The sequence below is a fragment of the Mobula birostris genome, chromosome 2 (genome assembly GCF_030028105.1).
Source record: "Mobula birostris isolate sMobBir1 chromosome 2, sMobBir1.hap1, whole genome shotgun sequence".
Classification (NCBI taxonomy): domain Eukaryota; kingdom Metazoa; phylum Chordata; class Chondrichthyes; order Myliobatiformes; family Myliobatidae; genus Mobula; species Mobula birostris.
The window spans coordinates 213,800,011-213,819,341 of record NC_092371.1 but is presented as its reverse complement, the minus strand read 5'-3'; the positions used below and the strand labels follow the sequence as shown (position 1 = coordinate 213,819,341).

Genomic DNA, 19,331 nt, shown 5'->3' with positions numbered 1-19,331 from the left:
CAATAGGGTCTTTTACAAGACTCCTGGGTAGGTACATGGAGCTTAGAAAAATAGAGTGCTATGGGCTATGTTCCCTCTAAGCAGTGCGCGTGTGCGCACACACACATTTTTCAACCAGCGCACAAAGGAAATTAATGTGTGCACAAAAGGTTAGTTACCTAAAATAATGTAGTAATTAATGTAGTAAATTACTTATTGAAAATAATCTTTTAACTAAATGTTTCTGTTTAACTAGTTAGTTGGTTTTTCAAATACCACAATGCACGTCACTAATTTACGTCACCTCACCTTTCCTGTTCCGGTTTGTACAGCTGCATCACGGCAGCAGCCATGTTTGGTGGACAATGTCCATATTGTAAAGTTTTGCAAAGATCTGTTTCAAATCCTGTAGATAGCTTACTAAATTTTTATTGAAAAAAATATTGATTCACTATGACGAATTCAAAAGAAGCGAAGGGTGTGAAGCGCAAAAGAAATGCAAATTTGTTTAAAGTTGAATAGCTTAACAAAGTAGTAGAAACTGCTACACCGAAAGCTGATGAGGTCATGAACGTTCAGCTACAGGAAATATTTATGTATGGTTCAGAAAATGGAGTTATCTGTTTGTATTGTTGTGATGCGAAAGTTGCTGGAGAATTTGCTAGTGGAAAGAAGTGGGATGATATTTGGAAACTTGACTTTTTGAAGTGTCATTTGGCAAGCAAATCACATTTGGATGGTGTACAAAAGCTCAGGCAACAGAACCTGTCATTACCCGTTACAGGAGTGCTACGCATGTTACGGTTGAGTGCAGATGAGCAAGAGCAAAAAACGATCAAACCCAGAGGAGATCAAAGTTCTTATCAACAGTGTGTTGTAGCTGTTAAAATGAATAACTCTTTACATTCAGTTCAACACATTAATGAACATATGGAAAAGTATGTTCATATCCCAGACAGCTGAGTATTGTGTTAATAACTGAGTGACTTAAATATGTATGTTATTTTGTTGTTATTCTGTGCAGTTTTATGTCAAATATTTTTTAAACCTACATAAACTGTGCCATGTGTTCATTCAGTGCGCACATGCTTTTGTCACAGGAAAAAAATTTGCACAATGTAAGATTTTTGCGCACACTGACTACTAAAAGTTAGAGGGAACATTGGCTATGGGTAATCCTAGGTAATTTCTAAAGTAAGTACCTGTTCAGCACAGCATTGTGGGCCGAAGGGCCTGTATTGTGCTGTAGGTTTTCTATGTTTGATATTCTTCCGGTGAATCTGCAGAGTACAGAGTACTTTATTCAATGGCACAAGCAGACTAAACTTAAAAGATGCTACAACCACACTCTATTTCGCAGTAGTCCACATGCTTGTCGATGACTAGGACATTTTCTAATGTATCTCCAATCAAATATATTTATTATTCAATTATAAATAACAATGCTGCTGGTAAAACTGCTTATTGGATGTGGTCATCTACCTCTTGTGTGGACTGTTTGCAAAAAGGTAATTTTGATATATTTGTGAAAACACTTGTCTCCAAACATTTATCTTCACAATGTCTACATTTAAAACATGTTAAAAACTATGTGAAATCTCAATGGAACTAAATAACAATACTTCAAATATTTAAAATTTGCATTATTGAATGTCAATAATTTTGATTTTTTTTGTCTCTCCCTTAATCCCATCATTGTAAAAACCCGTATCTCCAGCCCCAAAAACAGGCCCTGGAAGGCATCATTCCTGTCCACCAGTGGCCACTCTAAACCGAGAGGAGAACTTTCTGCTTCCTTGACTATTGACAGCGGCTCTGTTTGCTCCATTAAACAAGGAGAATATTGTTTTTTTTTTAAAAAAAGGAAATAGCAGAAGTGTAGTGATAATGGAAGCTAAATATAAGTTACCGTTGGAGAAGTACCCTTTATCCTACTCTCACAAACTACCTTATCTCACCTTCTCATTCTTTTCACCATCTTTAAGACCCTTCTTAAAATTCCTTGTTTTGAGCACATTCAACCATCTCCGAACTCAGAATCAGAATCAGATCTTGAAATTTGTTACATTTACCTAATTTGCAAACTCTTACTTCCATTATTAGAACTTGTAGTGCATTCTTATAATGTTATATTTTATATCCTCTAACTTCTGTGGAACCTGATTAAAAAAATCCAAGTTCACTTTGATTTAAAAAATTCATTTGAATTAAGTACCAAATATGAAATATTCAGAGGCGAATTGACAGCATACCTGTATGTGGATTGGCATATGTTTCATAATCAGAAAAATCAAATTTGAAGAAGTGGTGAAGTGGAAGTTGGAAGGGTAATAGTATAGTTTTGTCTTGCTTGAACTGCAAGTGTTGCTGGCTTCAAGAAGCAGGATTAACAGTGGTGATGGAGAAATCTGTGGTCAACTATTCATTCTAACTGGAAGAAACTCCATGGTAGAAAATGGCCTGTAAAGACTGGAAAATCACTACAGTGCAGAAGAATGGTTTTGGCAGTGAGGCGAGTCATATTGTCTGATACCACTGCTTTCAACACACCATGTTTCACTTTATGCTGAACATTTATAAAGGGGATTGTGGAGTAGAACTCTGGGAAAAGTAAAACAATAACAAACAACTGTGACAATCAAAAGTTAAATTACAGTGCTGCTGTTCACTCACATTCTGAAATAATGACCATTCTCAAATTTATGAATGCACAGTTGACAGTTTTAATAGCCTTAAAAGATATTTAAGTATGCAATATAGAAAGTTTAACCTTTAGTAGTCAGACTCATAGACCAGTCCTTACACAGACTAATCGTCACCTTGTCATTCTCAGTTTCAAAAGGTTCGAGTTAAACTGGCTTGAACCTGTGTATGCTTCCCAAAAAGGCACATTCTCCATCTCCTTTATTGAATGTACTAATGGTACTGATGATATGAAAACTAGCAGTTGTTGTAGGAGATGATTAATTATAAGCTGCTAAATGTCTGGTGTTATGCTAAAATAACACTAGACAAAGTTACTATTGACTATATTGAGTAGGGACCCCTGCTGCATTTATGTTCATTAAATTACATTGTCAAACACATTTAAAACTGCTCTATGCCTTACTCACAGTTTGTAAAAATCAGACGTTTTAGGTAGTGCTTCTTCTTACTTATGAACAGAGACTGAAATATGAGGATCCAGTGCACAAACTCCTACATTTCCTACTGTGGAACTTGAAGAGAAGGTCAGTAAAATGGCATCACCTACCTGATGGCCTTTAATGCACCTGTATCCATCATCACCATAGCAGATCTCAGATCAGCCTTAAGAGTGAACCTGCAGAAAGCAACTGGCCCAGATGGTGTTCCTAGCTGTGTCCTCAGGTCTTCTGCAGACCAGCTGGCAAGTGTATTCATAGATATCTTTAACTTCTCCCTACTTCATTTTGAGGTTCCCATCTGCTTTAAGAAGACCACTATCATTCCAGTGCCAAATAAAAATAAGGTAGTTGCCTTAGTGACTATTGCTTGTTGACTTTGATATCCATTATCATGAAGTGCTTTGAGAGGCTGGTCATGGCACACATCAACTCCAGCCTTGACCACCAAATCAGATCTCTGGCGGATGCCATATCCTTGGTCCTACACTCTCTGGAACGTCTGGATAACCAAGAGACCTACGTCAGATTCAATTTATTTACCACAGCATTGCCCTCAATAGAATAATTCCAAACAACCTTGTTTTCACACTCCAAGACCTAGGTCTCTGCATCCCCCAGAACAGGCTCCTTCGCTTCCTGACTAAAGATTGCAATCAATAAGGATAGGCAACAAAATCTCTATCAATATCCTCACAGTGGTGCCCTATTAGGGCCACATCCACAGCCCCTTACTATACTCCCTATCCACTCAAAACTGCATGGCAAAATTCTGTTCTAACTCCTCTACAAGCTTGCAAATCACACCACCTCAAACAACAAAGAGATAGAGAACCTAGTGGCATGGTGTCAAGACAACAATGTCTTCCTCAACATCAGCTAAATGAAGTTAGTCATTGTCTTCAGGAAGCAGGGTGCAATACACTCCCCTGTCTGCATCAATAGCGCTAAGGTGGAGGTGCTTGAGAGCTTCAATTCACTAGATGTAAATATAATCAACAATTTGTCCTGGCCCAGCCACGTGGACACTGCAGCCCAGAAAGCATGCCAATGCTTCTACTTCATCAGAAGGTCAAAGGAATTCAGCAGGTCACCGATAACTCTTACCACTTTTTTTCTTTTTATAAAATAGATGCACCATAGAAAACACCCCTTCTGGATCACAGCTTTGTACGACAATTGCTTTTCCCAAAACTAAAGAAACTGCAAAGCTGTGGACACAACTCAGCACATCACAGAAACAAGTCTCCCCTCCATTCACTCTATATACAATTCCCCTGCCTTAGGAGAGCAGCCAACATAACCAAAGACACACTCCACACCAGTCACTCTCCCTTCAGCCCCTCTCCTGTCAGGCAAAAGATAGAAAAGCTACCACCAACTCAAGGACTGCTTCTGTCTTTTTGTTAATAGACTCTTGAATGGACTTTTCATATGCTAAAGATGAACTTTGATCTCCCATTCTACCTTGTCATGGCCTATGCACTTTATTTGTTTACCTGCACTGCATTTTCCTGGTAGCTACAATACTATATTCTGCATTCTGTTTTGCTTTTCAATTTCTCATTGTACTTATGTATCACAGTCAGCTTGGATGGAACGCAAAGAAAAGCTTTTCACCTCAGTGCAAGTGACAATAATAAATCAATACCAATACCGATTTATATATATATAAACAACCGCCAAATCACATTTATATAACATAAAATTGGAAGGAAACCATATAAATTAATTCAAATTAAATAATAATATTTGGCAAAAGAGCCCCACCTTCTCTCAAAATCAAATCGGGGATCAAAAGTTCTACTTCTAATTTTTTTCCAAACTAAGACATAACATTACTTGGGAAAACCATTGAATTAGTGTAGGGGCAGACATATCTTTCCACTTCAATAAAACAGCCCTTCTTGCCAACAATGTAACGAATGCAATTACATGTTGGTTTGAAAATGAAGTACCCTGAATATGATGCAGAACTATTCCAAATAGAACAGTCAATATATTAGGTTGTAAATTAATTTTCAAAACTTTAGAAATTGTAGAAAATAAGGATTTCCAAAAAGATTTCAATGAGGAACATGACCAGAACATATGTGACAAAGCAGCTACTTCATTTTTACACCTATCACAATAGTTGTCTATATTAGGAAATATTTTGGATAGCCTCTCCTTTGTTAAATAAGAACAGTGAACAATTTTAAATTGAATTAAACAATGATTGGCACATATCGAAGAAGAATTAACCGTTTTCAGAACTCACAACCAATCTTCATTAACAAAAGTCATATTAAGTTCTCTCTCCCAATCTTGTTTAATCTTTAGTGAGAGGTTATCTTTTTGTAGTAAAAATAAATTATAAATTCTACCAATGGAACCTCTCACTAAAGGATTCATATTCAAAATAGTATCCAACAAGTCAGATTCTTGCATATATGGAAACATAGAAACATATTTTTGTAAGAAATGTCTAACCTGAAAATATTGCAAGAAATGTGTATGAGAGAGAGAATATTTGCTAACTAACTCTTCAAATGTCATCAATCAACCATCACTAAATAAATCTGCAAAAGAACAGATCCCCTTATTTCTCCATAAAAGAAAAATGGGATCAGTAATTGAAGGTTTAAATAACAAATTTCAAAATGCAGAGCTAGACAATTTAAATTGTTTAAAATTAAAAGAGTTGCGAAACTGAAACCAAATCTGTAAGGACTGTTTAATAACAGGGTAGAGATTTAAATTGGGAATTTTAGCAAGTTGTAAAGGCAATGGAGCTCCTAATAATGAAGTTAAATGAAATTGTTTAATAGCTTTTAATTCCAAATCAATCCAAGCTGGTTTTTGGCTCTTATCGAGCCAATACAACCAAAAGCATAGTTGTTGAATATTAACAGCCCAATAATACAATCTTAAATTAAGTAGTGCAAGTCCACCATCTTTTTTGGATTTTTGTAAATGAAACTTATTAACTCTTGATTTTTTATTATTCCAAATAAAGGACAAAATAGTAGAAACAATTTGATCAAAAAATTTTTTAGTTGGAAAAATAGGTATATTTTGAAAAACATATAAAAATCTGGGTAAAATCATCATTTTCACAGCATGAATACGACCTATTAAAGAAAGTGTAAGAGGATTCCATGTAGAAAATAATTGTTTCATAGAGTCCAATAAAGGAACTACATTAGCTTTATAAAGATCTTTTTTTTGTAATAATACCCAAATATTTAAAAGAATTCACAATTCTAAATGGAATATCATTATATATAAAAACAGGAAATTTAAAGGAAACAATTCACTTTTACGTTTGTATTTAAATTAAGTTTATATCCTGAAAATTTTCCAAAATCATTTAATAATTCCAAAAGATTAGGAATAGATTCTTCAGGATCTGAAATATAAACCAAAAGATCATCTGCATAAAGAGAGATCTTATGTATGGTCCCATTTATAGAAATACAATGAATGTTTTTAGCTTCACGAATTGTTATAGCCAAAGGTTCCAGTACTAGATTAAATAATAAAGGATTTAATGGGCACCCTTGTTGAGTACCTCGTGAGAGTGAAAAAAAGGGAGACCTGAGATTATTAGTAATAATGGTAGCGATAGGGTTCTTATATATCATTTGAATCCACTTATTAAAATTATTACCTAAGCCAAATTTCTCTAATACATTAAACAAATAAGTCCATTCAACTCTATCAAATGCCTTTTCTGCATCCAGAGAAGTAACACATTGGGGTGTTTTGGATAATGGTGAATATATAATGTTCATCAATCTCCGAACATTAGGGGTATTTCCATTTTTATTGATTCTAATATTCCTTTTAATCAGGAGGATATTATATCTGATATTAATGGTAGATTTTTGATTGTTAAAGGAACAATTTACAGTAAGAAAATGGTTTTGCTTAATATATATGGACCAAATGCTGATGATCCTTCATTTTTTAAAGATGTTTTCGCTCTATTACCTGATTTAAATGAATGTGTTATTAATGGGTGGAGATTTTAATACTTATTTAAATCCTTTATTAGATAAATCATCATCTAGACATCAACTCCCTAATCGCTCTGCATCACTTATTAATTCCCTTTTAATTGATTATGGTTTAACTGAAGTCTGGAGACATATGCATCCTAGCGATAGAGAATATTCCTTTTTTTCACATGTTCATAATAAATATTCAAGAATCGACTATTTTATAGCCAACCCTTGACTTTTATTTCATGTTCAGAAATGTGAATATGATGCAATTGTTATTTCTGATCATGCTCCCTTAAATTTAACATTTGATTTGAAAGATGTCATTTCTACAAGACCACCTTGGCGTTTTCCAGAACATTTGTTACAAAGATCAGATTTTGTTGAGTTTATTGAAACTCAGATAAGAGTTTTTTCTCTTTAATAATACAGGAAACGTCTCAAAGTTAGTAACTTGGGATACGTTAAAAGCTTATTTACGTGGCCAGATTATTTATTATTTAGCTAAGCTGAAGAAACAGACAAAAATGGAATTAGATAAAATTGATAAACAAATTAAAGATTTAGATAATATCAACGCCATCTTTCCAAATGTTGATTTGTTTAAAAGAGTGGAATTACAATCACAAAATAATTTATTATTAACTTATCATATTGAAGGATATTTGCTTAAATTAAAAAGTCAGTTTTATATTTTTGGGGAAAAAAATAATAGGCTCTTAGCTTCCCAATTAAGGGCTGTTAGAGCTAAAAGACAAATTTTAAAGATTTGTAAAGATAATGGAGATATAAGTAAGTAATTATGAAGACATTAATAATATTTTTCAGGATTTTTATTCCAATCTTCATAAATCTCAGTTTCCTGCAGATCCCTCCAAAATGAAGGCTTTTTTATATAAGATTAAATTTCCTCCATTTACTGTTGAAGATCAACAGACTCTTGATGCTCCAATTGTTGAGCATGAAATTCAGAAAGCTATGTGGTCAATGCAATCAGGTAAAGCTCCTGGGCTCGATGGTTATTCGGTAGGATTTTACAAAAAAATTGAATAATTACTTTCTCCATACCTTTTGGAAATATTTCATGAACCTTTCGAGAAAGGTAATTTACCCTCTTCTTTTTATGAAGCTTCTGTTTCTTTAATCCCTAAGAAAGATAAAGGTCCTACTGAATGCTCATCTTACAGACCTATTTCGTTATTAAATGCGGATGCTAAAATTCTTTCTAAGATAATGGCTAATTGTTTGGAAAAAATTTTATCTGAAATTATCTCTATGGATCAAACAGGCTTTATTAGAGGCCGTTATTCTTTCTCTAATGTTCGGAGATTGATGAACATTATATATCCACTTGGCTTTTATGTGCAAGCTAGTCTTGAATCCAGACAATTCACTGCAGACCCCACGTTGGATTAGCCTCCCATTAGGAACTTCATCAAACATTTTACTAAAATCCACGTAGACAACATCCACCGTCCTACCCTCATCAACCTTTCTTGTCACTTTGTCAAAAAACTCAATCAAGTTGGTAAGACTAGACTTGTTGGCTCTACCTATGCAGGCCATGGGTTCCAAAATGCTAAGAATTTTCTCCAGCAATTTCCTTACAACTGATGTGAGACTCACTGGTCTATAGTCCCCAGGACTTTCCGTTGTTCCCTTCTTAAATGGAAGTAGGACATTAGGCACTTACCAGTCCTCTGGGACCTCGCCTGTCGTTAGAACGAACACGAAGATACTGGTCAAGGCCCCAGCAAACTTGGATCTTGCCTCCTTCAATAACCTGGGGCAAATCCCATCATGTGGGGACTTATCCACCTTAACACTCATTCAGAAGCCTAACACTTCCTCCTCCTTGACCTCTAAACACCCTAACATACAGAAACACTTAGAACTGATCTCCTGGACCTCCATATCCTTTTCCTTGGTAAATACTTAAGTACTCATTAAATACCTCACTCACATTCTCCGTATCCAAACAAATGTCCCCCTCTTTATCCTTGAGTGCTCCCACCCTCTCCCTAGTTATCCTCTTGCTCTTGATGTAGGTTTAGAATACCTTGGGATTCTCCTTAATCCTGCTTGCCAAGGACTTTTCATGCCCGTCTTGGCTTTCCTAATTCCCCTTTTCAGTTCTTTTCTGGCTCCTTTATACTCATGTGCTCTATTTGATCCTAGCTTCTGAAGCTTTACATACTTTACTTTTTCTTCTTAACTAAGTTCATCACCTCTCTGGACATCCAAGGTTCTTTTATCTTTCCATCCCTGCCCTTCTTCTACCAGGAACATACCTTCCCTGTACACTGTACAATTGATCTTTAAACACTCTCCACACATCTGATGTGGACTTACCAGAGAAAAAGTATTCCCAATTATTTCTTCTTAGTTCCTGCCTAATGCCCTTGTAATTTGCCCTATTCCAATTTAGAACTCTCCTATTCTGAAAGTTATGGAGTTACAGTCACTGTTCCCCAACTGCTCATCCATTGAAATGTCAATCTCCTGGCCAGGCTCATTATCAAACACCAGGTCCAGTATGGCCCCTCCTCTCATTGGATCATCCACATATTGATTTAGGAAACCTTCCTGGACACCTTTAACAAATTCTGCCCCATCTAAACCCTTTGCAATAATAAGGTCCCAGTTTATATTAGGGAAGTTGAAATCCCCCATGACAACAACCCTATTATTTTTACACATTTCCTTAATCTGATTGCATATCTGTTCCTCAAAGTCCTGGTGGCTACTGGTGCGGGGTGGGGGGGGGGCATGGTTCTGTAGTGTAATCCGATCACTGTGATTGCACCCTTCCTGTTCCTGAATTCCACTCAAACGGACTCAACCCCTCCATTATGTCTTCCCTGCATGCAGCTGTGTTTAGTGGTGTAACTCCTTCTCCCGCCTTCTTTTACCTCGTCTATCTTTTTGAAAACTTTGAAAACCTGGTACATTAATCGTCCATTCCTGCCCCTCGCTCAACCAAGTTTCAGTAATGTAGTTCCATGTACTGATCCATGCTCTAGGCTCATCACCCTTACCCATAATACTCCTAGCATTAAAATATGCACACTTCAGACTATCTGACCCTATTACCTGTTACTTTGATTTTGCCTTTCAATATTTTCCCTGACATCTACCTTCCAGTCCAATCCAATATTATGTACTGGGATCTCCTGCTGCTGGAAACAACAAACTTCATGACATAAGCGAGTGATATTAAACCTGATTTTGAAGTGCCTGTTAAAACTGCAGTGACTTCCAAAGTATGCAAATATCACATCTTCCCTCTAAAATCTCACAGCAGAATTTTTTTTTTTAAAAGTGCTTGTCACTTGTCATCAGTGTTTCAAGAACATGTCAAGAGCTTTTAACGTCTGATTGTACTTTTGTTTAACCAGGTAGCAAACAAGTAGACTTGTGATCCAAACTAGAAATAGTGTTTAATTTGCATGTGTCCCCAAATTACTTCTGAGCTTTTAATTTCATTAAGCTATTTCCTTTATAAGTCGATATAAGAAATCTTCAGCGTCAACAGAAATATTTCCCGCTTCCCTTACCTTTGGTCATCTACTTTCAGGCAACAGCCCCAAATTCTCCCTTAGTGACAGATGGGGAGATTAGTAAAGACGTTCAGGAAAATGGTACAAGTGACTGCCTTCAAGCACTCGTGCTCTTTTCCTGATGCTTGGAGTTTCCCGAACTACTGCCAGCATTGCATTGACTGACCAGGAAAATAACTTCAGTGTCAGTAATAAGCAGGGAAAAATGGCTCAACGTTCCTACAGTTCTCACTGTCTCCATTTACAGATTGTTGAGTCAACAAGAGGAATCAAAGACCTCTGTCTTATACAGACAAGATAACTTCATAGAAAACTGTTGCAATTTTTCTAATTGTCCAAATTTCAGACCCTATCTAGAGCAGATAAAGAGAAAGCTCTAGAGATGGACTGAGTGGATAAGAGATTGAGGTGAATCAAGTGAGAGCTATTGTGATGGTGGCAAGGTAGGAGTATGGATTATAGAACTGGAGAGATGTTCAGAGACAGGCAGGGAGTCAGAGTAAGTGCTTATTTTCTATATCATAATGCTTATTTACCAAGATTTACAGACTAAGAAAGTCAAACTTATCCTTTCTGACAGTGCCTTGGAGAGACTATATTTCCTTGGATGTGATTGAAAACCATTTTGCAGATCACTTCGGCCCAGTCTAATTCTAGATTCAGCTGGAGAGTGGCGATCAACCAGCGCGCCAGTTCCTTTGCACCATCCAATGACTCCGACTAAAAAGTCTGCATGTACAAGTGCTAGATTGGCTGAAGATATCTTAGGACACAGTGCATTAAAAATCCTACCAGGTCCCACAGAGAAATTAAATTACACGGGTCTTCAAGAATGCTGGTGGTGTTGGCTTAATGTTCACAAGTCAACAAGCTCAAAGCTGGTAACTATAAGGATATACAAGTAAAACTAAAATAGAGTTTATGCAGTTAGTGCAGGGTTCCCCACGGTCATCCCCCCAGTAACGAGTACACCCCTTTGGATACTGCTGGGGTGGGGTGGGGGGGCAGGGGGTGACCTGCTGACCTATCAGGGCACAGCAGCAGCAGCAGCAGCAGCCAGGCCAGTAGCACTGTGGCTGGCTCTGAGGCTCAGCAGGGAAGGGCAGAGGCAGGTAATGTGATAGTGATAGGAGACTCAGCAGTTAAGTGGATGGACAGGAGATTCTGTGGCCGCAAAAGAGACACCACAACGGTGTGTAGCCTCCCAGGTGCTGGGGTCAATGATGTCTCATGGTGACTGCAGAATATTCTGGAGAAAGAAGGTGAGCATTCAGAAGTTGTGGTGCACATTGCCACCAATGACATAGGTAGGAAGAGGGAGTGAGTATAGGGAGTTAGGATAGAAGCTGAAGGCAGGACCTCCAAGATCGTAATCTCTAGGTTATTTTCTGATGCAGGCAAAGGAAAATAAGACAGATGATTGAGTGGCTGAAGAACTGGTGCGTGCGACAGGGTTTCAGTTTCTTGGATAATTGGAACCTTTTCTGGAGAATGGGTTTACCCATACAAGAGGCATGGGTCGAACCTAAACTAGAAGGGAACCAATATCCTGACTGGGTGATTGGCTAGTACTACTTGACAGGGTTTAAATTAGTACTACTTGACGGGATTTAAATTAGTACTACTTGAGAGGGTTTAAGTTAGTTTCACATGAGGATGGGAACCAGAACACCAGGTCAGATATTGGATTGAATTGAATTGAATTTATTTCTTACATCTTTCACATACATGAGGAGTGAAAAATCTTTTATGTCTCTGTCTAAATGTGCAATGTGCTATCATAGTAATTTATAATAAATAGAACAGTCAATGTAACACAGAACACATTCAAATCAGCGTGAGTTAATCAGTCAGATGGCCTGGTGGAAGAAGCTGTCCTGGAGCCTGTTGCTCCTGGTTGTTACGCTGCAGTACCATTTCCCGGATGGTAGCAGCTGGAATAGATTGTGGTTGGGGTGACTCAGGTCCCCAATGATCCTATGGGTCATTATGTCCTACAGGTCATTACATACCTGTCTTTGTAAATGTCCTGAATCATTGGAAGTTCACAACTACAGATGCGCTGGGCTGTCCACACCACTCTCTGCAGAATCCTGTGATTAAGGGAGGTACAGTCCCCATACCAGTCAGGATGCTCTCAAGTGTGCCCCTGTAGAAAGTTCTTAGGATTTGGGGGCCCATTCCTCAACTGTCTGAGGTGAAAGAGGTGCTGTTGTGTCTTTTTCACCACACAGCTGGTGTGTACAGACCACGTGAGATTCTCGGTGATGTGTATGCCAAGGAACTTAAAGCTGTTTACCCTCTCAACCCCAGATCCATCGATGTCAATAGGGGTTAGCCCATTTCCAGTCCTCCTGTAATCCACAACCAGCTTCTTTGTTTTTGCGCCATCGAAGGAGAGGTTGTTTTCTTGACACCACTGTGTCAGAGAGATGACTTCTTCCCTGCAGGCCACCTCGTTATTGTTTGAGATAAAGCCAATCAATGTCGTGTTGTCAGCAAATTTAATAAACAGATTAGAGCTGTGGGTGGCAACACAGCCATGGGTATACAGGGAGTAAAGGAGGGGACTTAGTACACAGCCCTGAGGGGCTCCTGTATTGAGAGTCAGAGGGGAGAGATGGAGAGGAAGGGCCACTAAAAACAGGCAGGAGCAAATTAATAGATACCATGGGACAGGAAGTTTTAAGTCTGTGTGTATTTAAAGGTAGGAGTATTATGAGTGAAGGTGATGAGCTTAGAGCATGGATCAGTACATGGAACTGTGATGTTGTGGCCATTACAGAGACTTGGCTGAGAGAGGGGCAGGAATTGGCTAATGTCCCCAGGTTTCGATGTTTTAGAAAAGATAGACAGGGAGGTAAAAGAGGAGGGGGAGTTACACTATTAATCAGGGCTGCACTCAGAGGGGAGGTAATGCAGGACTCATCTACTAAGTCTATATGGGTAGAACTCAAAAGTAGGGAAGGTGCAATCGCTCTGATGTGATTGTACTACAGACCCCCCCCCCCGCCCAGTCATCAAACCACTGAGGTACAGATATACAGGCAGATTAAGGAAAGGAGTAAAAACAACAGGGTTGTTGTCATGGGGGATATATCACCTTCCCTAACATAAACTGGGACTTTCATAATGAAAGTGGTTTACATGGGGCAGAATTTCTTAGGTGCATCATGAAGGGTTTCTTCACTCAATAGGTAAATAGTCCAAGAGGAGGGGCTGTACTGGACCGCGTGTTGGCTAATACGTCTGGCCAGGTGACCAAATTCTTGGTGGATGAACCGTTAGGAAACAATGACCACAACTCCTTAAGCTCATAGTGGCTTATAGTTATAGATAAGGATAGCCTTGGACCTTGCAGGTGAGTATTAAATTGGAGCAGGACGAATCCTGAGAACATTGGGCAGGAACTAGACAGAGCTAATTGGGAACATCTGTTTTTGGGCAAGTCCACATCTGACAAGTAGAGGGTGTTTAAAGACCAACTACACAGAGTACAGGAGGGGTACGTTCCAGTCAGAAGGAAGGTCAAGGATGGCAAGGTAAGAAAACCTTGGATGTCAAGGGAGGTGATGTATTTAGTCAAGAAGAAAAAGGAAGCTAGAATCAAACAGAACCCTTGCAGATTATAAAGAAGCCAGAAAAAAACTCAGAGGGAATTAGGAAAACAAGCAAGGACCATGAAAAGTCCTTGGCAAGTGTGATTAAAGAGAATTCCAAGGCATTCTATACATACATCAAGAGACGATGATTAACTAGGCAGAGGGTAGGGACATGGGTGAGGTCCTCAATGAGTGCTTTGGATCAGTATACATCAGATGTGGAGGATAGGGAGATCAGTCCTGAGAGTATTAATATGCTAGGGCATTTTGAAGTATAGGAGGAGGCTCTTAAAGAGCATTAAAGTGTTGGGTCTCTTAAAGAGCATTAAGGTGGACAAGTCCCCAGGGCCTGATGGGAGATACCCCAGGTTATTGTGTGAGGCAAGAGAAGAGATTGCTAGACACTTGACCAATATCTTTGTGTCGTCTCTAACTACAGATGAGGTGCCAGAGGACTAGCGAGTAGCTAATGTTGTTCCATTATTAAAGAAGGGAACAAGGGATAACCTTGGAAACTATAGACCAGTGAGTCTCACATCAGTGGTAGAGAAGTTACTGGAGAGAATTCTTAGCATTTAAAAAAAACATGGCCTAATTAGTAAGAGCAAGCACGGATTTGTGTGGGGCAAGTTGTAGCTTGCTAACTTGATGAGTTTTTTGATGAGGTGATGAGGGTGATTGTTAAAGGTAGAGCTGTAGATGTTGTCTATGTAGATTTTAGTAAGGCACTTGACAAGGTGATTCATGAGAAGCTCATTCTTAAGATTAAGATACATAGGATCATGGTGAATTGTCCATTTAGATTTAGAATTGGCATGTCCATGGAAGACAGTGGGTAATGGTCGAAGGGACTTACTCTAGCTGGAGGTCTGTGATTAGTGATGTTCTGCAGGGATCTGTACTGGGACCTCTGCTGTTTATCATGTATATAAATGAGCTGGATGAAACTGTAGATGGCTGGGTTAGTAAGTTTGCAGATGAAGTGAACATTGGTCGTGATGTGTATGACATAGAAAACTGGCAAAGAATACAACAGGATATGGACCAGCAGCAGATATGGGCAGAAAAATGGCAGATGCAGTTTAACCCAGCCAAATGCAAAGTGTTGCAGGTCAAAGCAAAGAGACAGTACAACGTTATGGGCAAGATCCTTTAACAGTGTTGATGAGCAGATGGATCTTGGGGTCCAAGTTCATGGCTCCCTGAAAGTGACTACACAAGTTGATGGAGTGGTTAAAAGGGCATATGGCATGTTTGCCTTTATTTGCCGAGACACTGAGTACAAAAGTCAGGTAGTTGCATTGCAGCCTGAGGCAACTCTCATTAGGCAGCATCCAAAGTATTACATGCAGAAGAGGTTTATCTGGATGTTCTAGTACGAGAGGGCATGACTTAAGGATTGAAGGGCGCCCATTCAGAACAGAAATGCGAAGAAATTTTTTTAGCCAGAGGGTGGTGAATCTATGGAATTTGTTGCCACGGGCAGCAGTGGAGGCCAAGTCATTGGGTGTATTTAAGGCAGAGATTGATAGGTATCTGAGTAGCCAGGGCATCAAAGGTTATGGTGAGAAGGTGGGGGAGTGGGACTAAATGCGAGAATGGATCAGCTCATGATAAAATGGCGGAGCAGCCTCAATGGGCCAAATGGCCGACTTCTGCTCCTTTGTCTTATGGTCTTATGTTGCCTTGGTTGGAGGTATGTGCTATTACGAGAGGTTGAACAAACTTGACTTGTCTTCTCTAGAGTGCCAAAGGCTGAGGGGATATCTGACAGAGGTTTATAAGATTATGAGAGGCATAGACATAGCAGATGGACAGCATCTTTTTACCAAGAGTTGAAATGTCTCGTACCAGAGGGCATGCATTTAAGATGGGGGGGGGGGTGGGGGAGTCCCTTCAAAGGAGATGTGAAGAGTGTTGTGTGCTTTTTAAATATATAAACAGAGTGTCGGGAACCTGGAATGGTGGTAGAGGCAGAAACATTGGGAGACATTTAAGAGATGTTTCGATAGGCACATGAATGTGAGGAAAATGAAAGGATATGAACATTGTGCAGGTGGAAGAGATTAGTTAGCCATTTGATTACTAATTTAATTGGTTCAGCACAAAAGTGTGGGCCGAAGAGCCTGTTCTGTACTGTTATTTGTTCTATATGGATGTACATTAAATTAGTTTAGCTATTGTAAACGTTTTCCCCCAACTAGTCTTCACTTCTGAAAAAGATGTATAGTTGTTTTTATTTAAGATTTGTTAAGACTTCAGCAGCTGTTGTTGGTTAACATTAAATATCCCATAGTCATCTGTCAGGTTTTTTTTTGTTTAACAAGGGGGAGGCATTCACCTAGCTGTCTCCATGCCCTGGTAGCTCTGTGTTCAGTGGACCGCGAGTCCCAGCATTCCCATAAATTCAGGTATATGCTACCGGAGTGACGGTTTCAGGGATCAAAACAGCTACTGTTGCGTAACTAATGCCAAAAGCTGTCTTGCAGAAAGCTTTTTTGGCTTTCTTTCTATTCCTGTGTTATGCCATATTTATAATGTGGTACAGAAACTGATAATAGAGTTCAATTCTCTAATGATTTCCCTTATCTTCACAGATCAGCCTTCTTTTTTAAAGATACCAATGCCAAAATGGGGTGCAGAAAACTTAAAACAAATACAGTACCTGCTGAATCATGAAATACAAAGAAAAATAAAAATACTAGATGAATTGCAGAAGAATTTTTCAGTACACGTCTGTAACATCTCTCCGCTCTAATCTCCCTCTCTGTTATGAATACAGACTTATTACCTACCAAACCAAAACTGGGCATGGTCAAAACTTGGTGTTACGAGGCCTGAGAATTGTTTGAATCCTAAGATCTCTTTGTTGTTCATAAAAAAAATTTAAAAGCTTGAAAGTTAATGCATCCACATTACAGCACACAGAAAGAACCATACACTGCTCAAATATAGAACCATGCAATCTAAGATTAGGAGAGATTACGATCCTACACAAGAAAGCCCGGTTTAAATTCTTCCCTGATTTACATATCTTTACTCCTAATTTGGTACTTAATTTTGTACTCCGGTATATACAGTATCACAAATTCAATAAGACTAAACAATTAAATATTATTATTAATCACACTGGACAACAACAATTTTGCTTCCTAAATACTTTTGGAAGTATCTTATAGATTTTGGGCAGCTCATCATGAAAATCACCATTAAATTTCCCTTTTGTGTGACATTAAAAAAAACACCTACATTTGCTATTTCAATTCATAATTCAAGTCAATTAAAATGTCGCCCACAATATAAACTGAAAAGTTCTCTATCTTGTCCAGGAATGCTTTGGCATTCTTAGGCAGGGTGGATGCTACATGGCAGCATCAGTTTTAGAAAGGTTATAAATTTCCATGAAGGATTTTGATATTTGAGACAAATGTTTCCCAGAATAATTAACGCCAAGATTAAGGAAAGCATTTTTATTGATCCACAAATCAGACAGGTCATCAATAACAGTCAATTTCCCGAACTTCTAGTGGTTCTGGAGAAAATCACATGGAAGACATTCAAGGATGTTGTTGAAAATTTTTTTGGCAACTACAGAGCACCAAACTATGCGCTGTTGGTTGACAATATGCTACAAGCATACAAAATCATGAAGTACAACATGTCACTAAAGATTCATTTTCTGCATTCCATTTAGATTTTTTCCCTGCATTACCTTAAACAGCTGTGATGTTTCTGCTGCGGGACTGTCAAGTCATCAGCCGGATCCATCCGTCTTCAGACCTTTCATCCCCTAACCCGGAACATCCTTGGGATGGTGGGACAGTCTTCCACCCCTGACGGTCAGACATCCGACTACTGTCGTCCCTTCGCAGCCAAAGCCAGCTGGTGCTCTCTCTGCTGCTTGGGGCATGGTGTTAATGGCTCTCTTCCTGGTTCTCCCTTGTATCCCTAAAGCTGCCATCATCTTCCAGCATGACATGGCAAGTCTCGGCACTGTCAGTGATGAGCATGGTGAAAGGTTTCACCAGGACATTGCGGTCATGGAGAAATGGTATCAGTCAACTAGAGTCCATCAATGGTGGCTGATTATTGTTGGACACCTAACTGAGAAACCTCAGACACTGAGTACAAACAAAAAATCATCAACAGAACATTTTTAGCTTAGTTGAACTGTTGCAAAGTGTCAGCACTGTTATGCAATTAAACACATTATATTCCATACAAGTTAATTTCGTTTCTCCAAATTCCTACGTGATACAAGTAGTCTGAAATTATATTTGCGTTCAGCTTCAAGAGGTCTATCATAAACAAAAGCATTTCTGAGGAAGCAACACTTTCAAAAAAAGATTGTTATCCAGAGTTATTTTTACATAAAATCCATCACAAAATCAGATTTTGGAGAATGATTGTAACACTTTAGGTATACAATGCTAAAAATGCTCCAAACTGGCAGGGAAGCCTTAGATTCTTTGTGCTAAACTGCAGGCAAGTTCCAGAAGAAACAAGAGTGGAAATCAAAACTGGAGTAGTCTAATATAAAAATATACACCATTGTTATTAAGAGTTAGAAGGGGAATATCATTAATGAATAATTTGTGGTAACTGAGCACAAATGCTGAAACCATCGGTGGTTTGGAATCTGTTCGGGATGTTTAGATATTTGACGAAAGGAGTACGAAGTTAGTCATACCTTTACAAACCTCTACAGATACAAAATATAGATCATCAGTACATCTGTGCTATCTGGCCTTCATATTGAGCAATGAAAGCACAAACGTACCAGGAATGGCCAATAGTTGTTATACTCGGAGCTAGCATTGTGGTGCTGGATTCTGTACTGGCCCCTCCAAATCGGCGCTGCTCTCCAGTGCTTGCTCGAAGGAAGATGGGGTACATTGCATTTGTCTGCAGCTGTACTTGTGTGAGATGAGGAACTGCTGCAGGCTTGTTCTGCAGAAATGTGGCTCCAGTGCAACATCCATACACTATCAGCTTATAGGTCATGTCACTCTGGGACTTGGGCTATGCTTTTCTGCTATCATATGTTTTATATGTGCTGTG

The 19,331-nt window shown here is 38.7% G+C and overlaps 1 long non-coding RNA gene across 1 annotated transcript in view; it reads right to left on the bottom strand.

The window, feature by feature from the left end:
* The window catches only part of LOC140194053 (uncharacterized), a 222,308-nt gene extending 204,304 nt beyond the window's left edge, over positions 1 to 18,004 (bottom strand). The window contains exon 1 of the long non-coding RNA XR_011885025.1: positions 17,983 to 18,004. This is a non-coding gene — a long non-coding RNA (uncharacterized lncRNA). The remainder of the gene's footprint in view (positions 1 to 17,982) is intronic.
* Between the last annotated feature and the right edge of the window lie 1,327 nt (positions 18,005 to 19,331).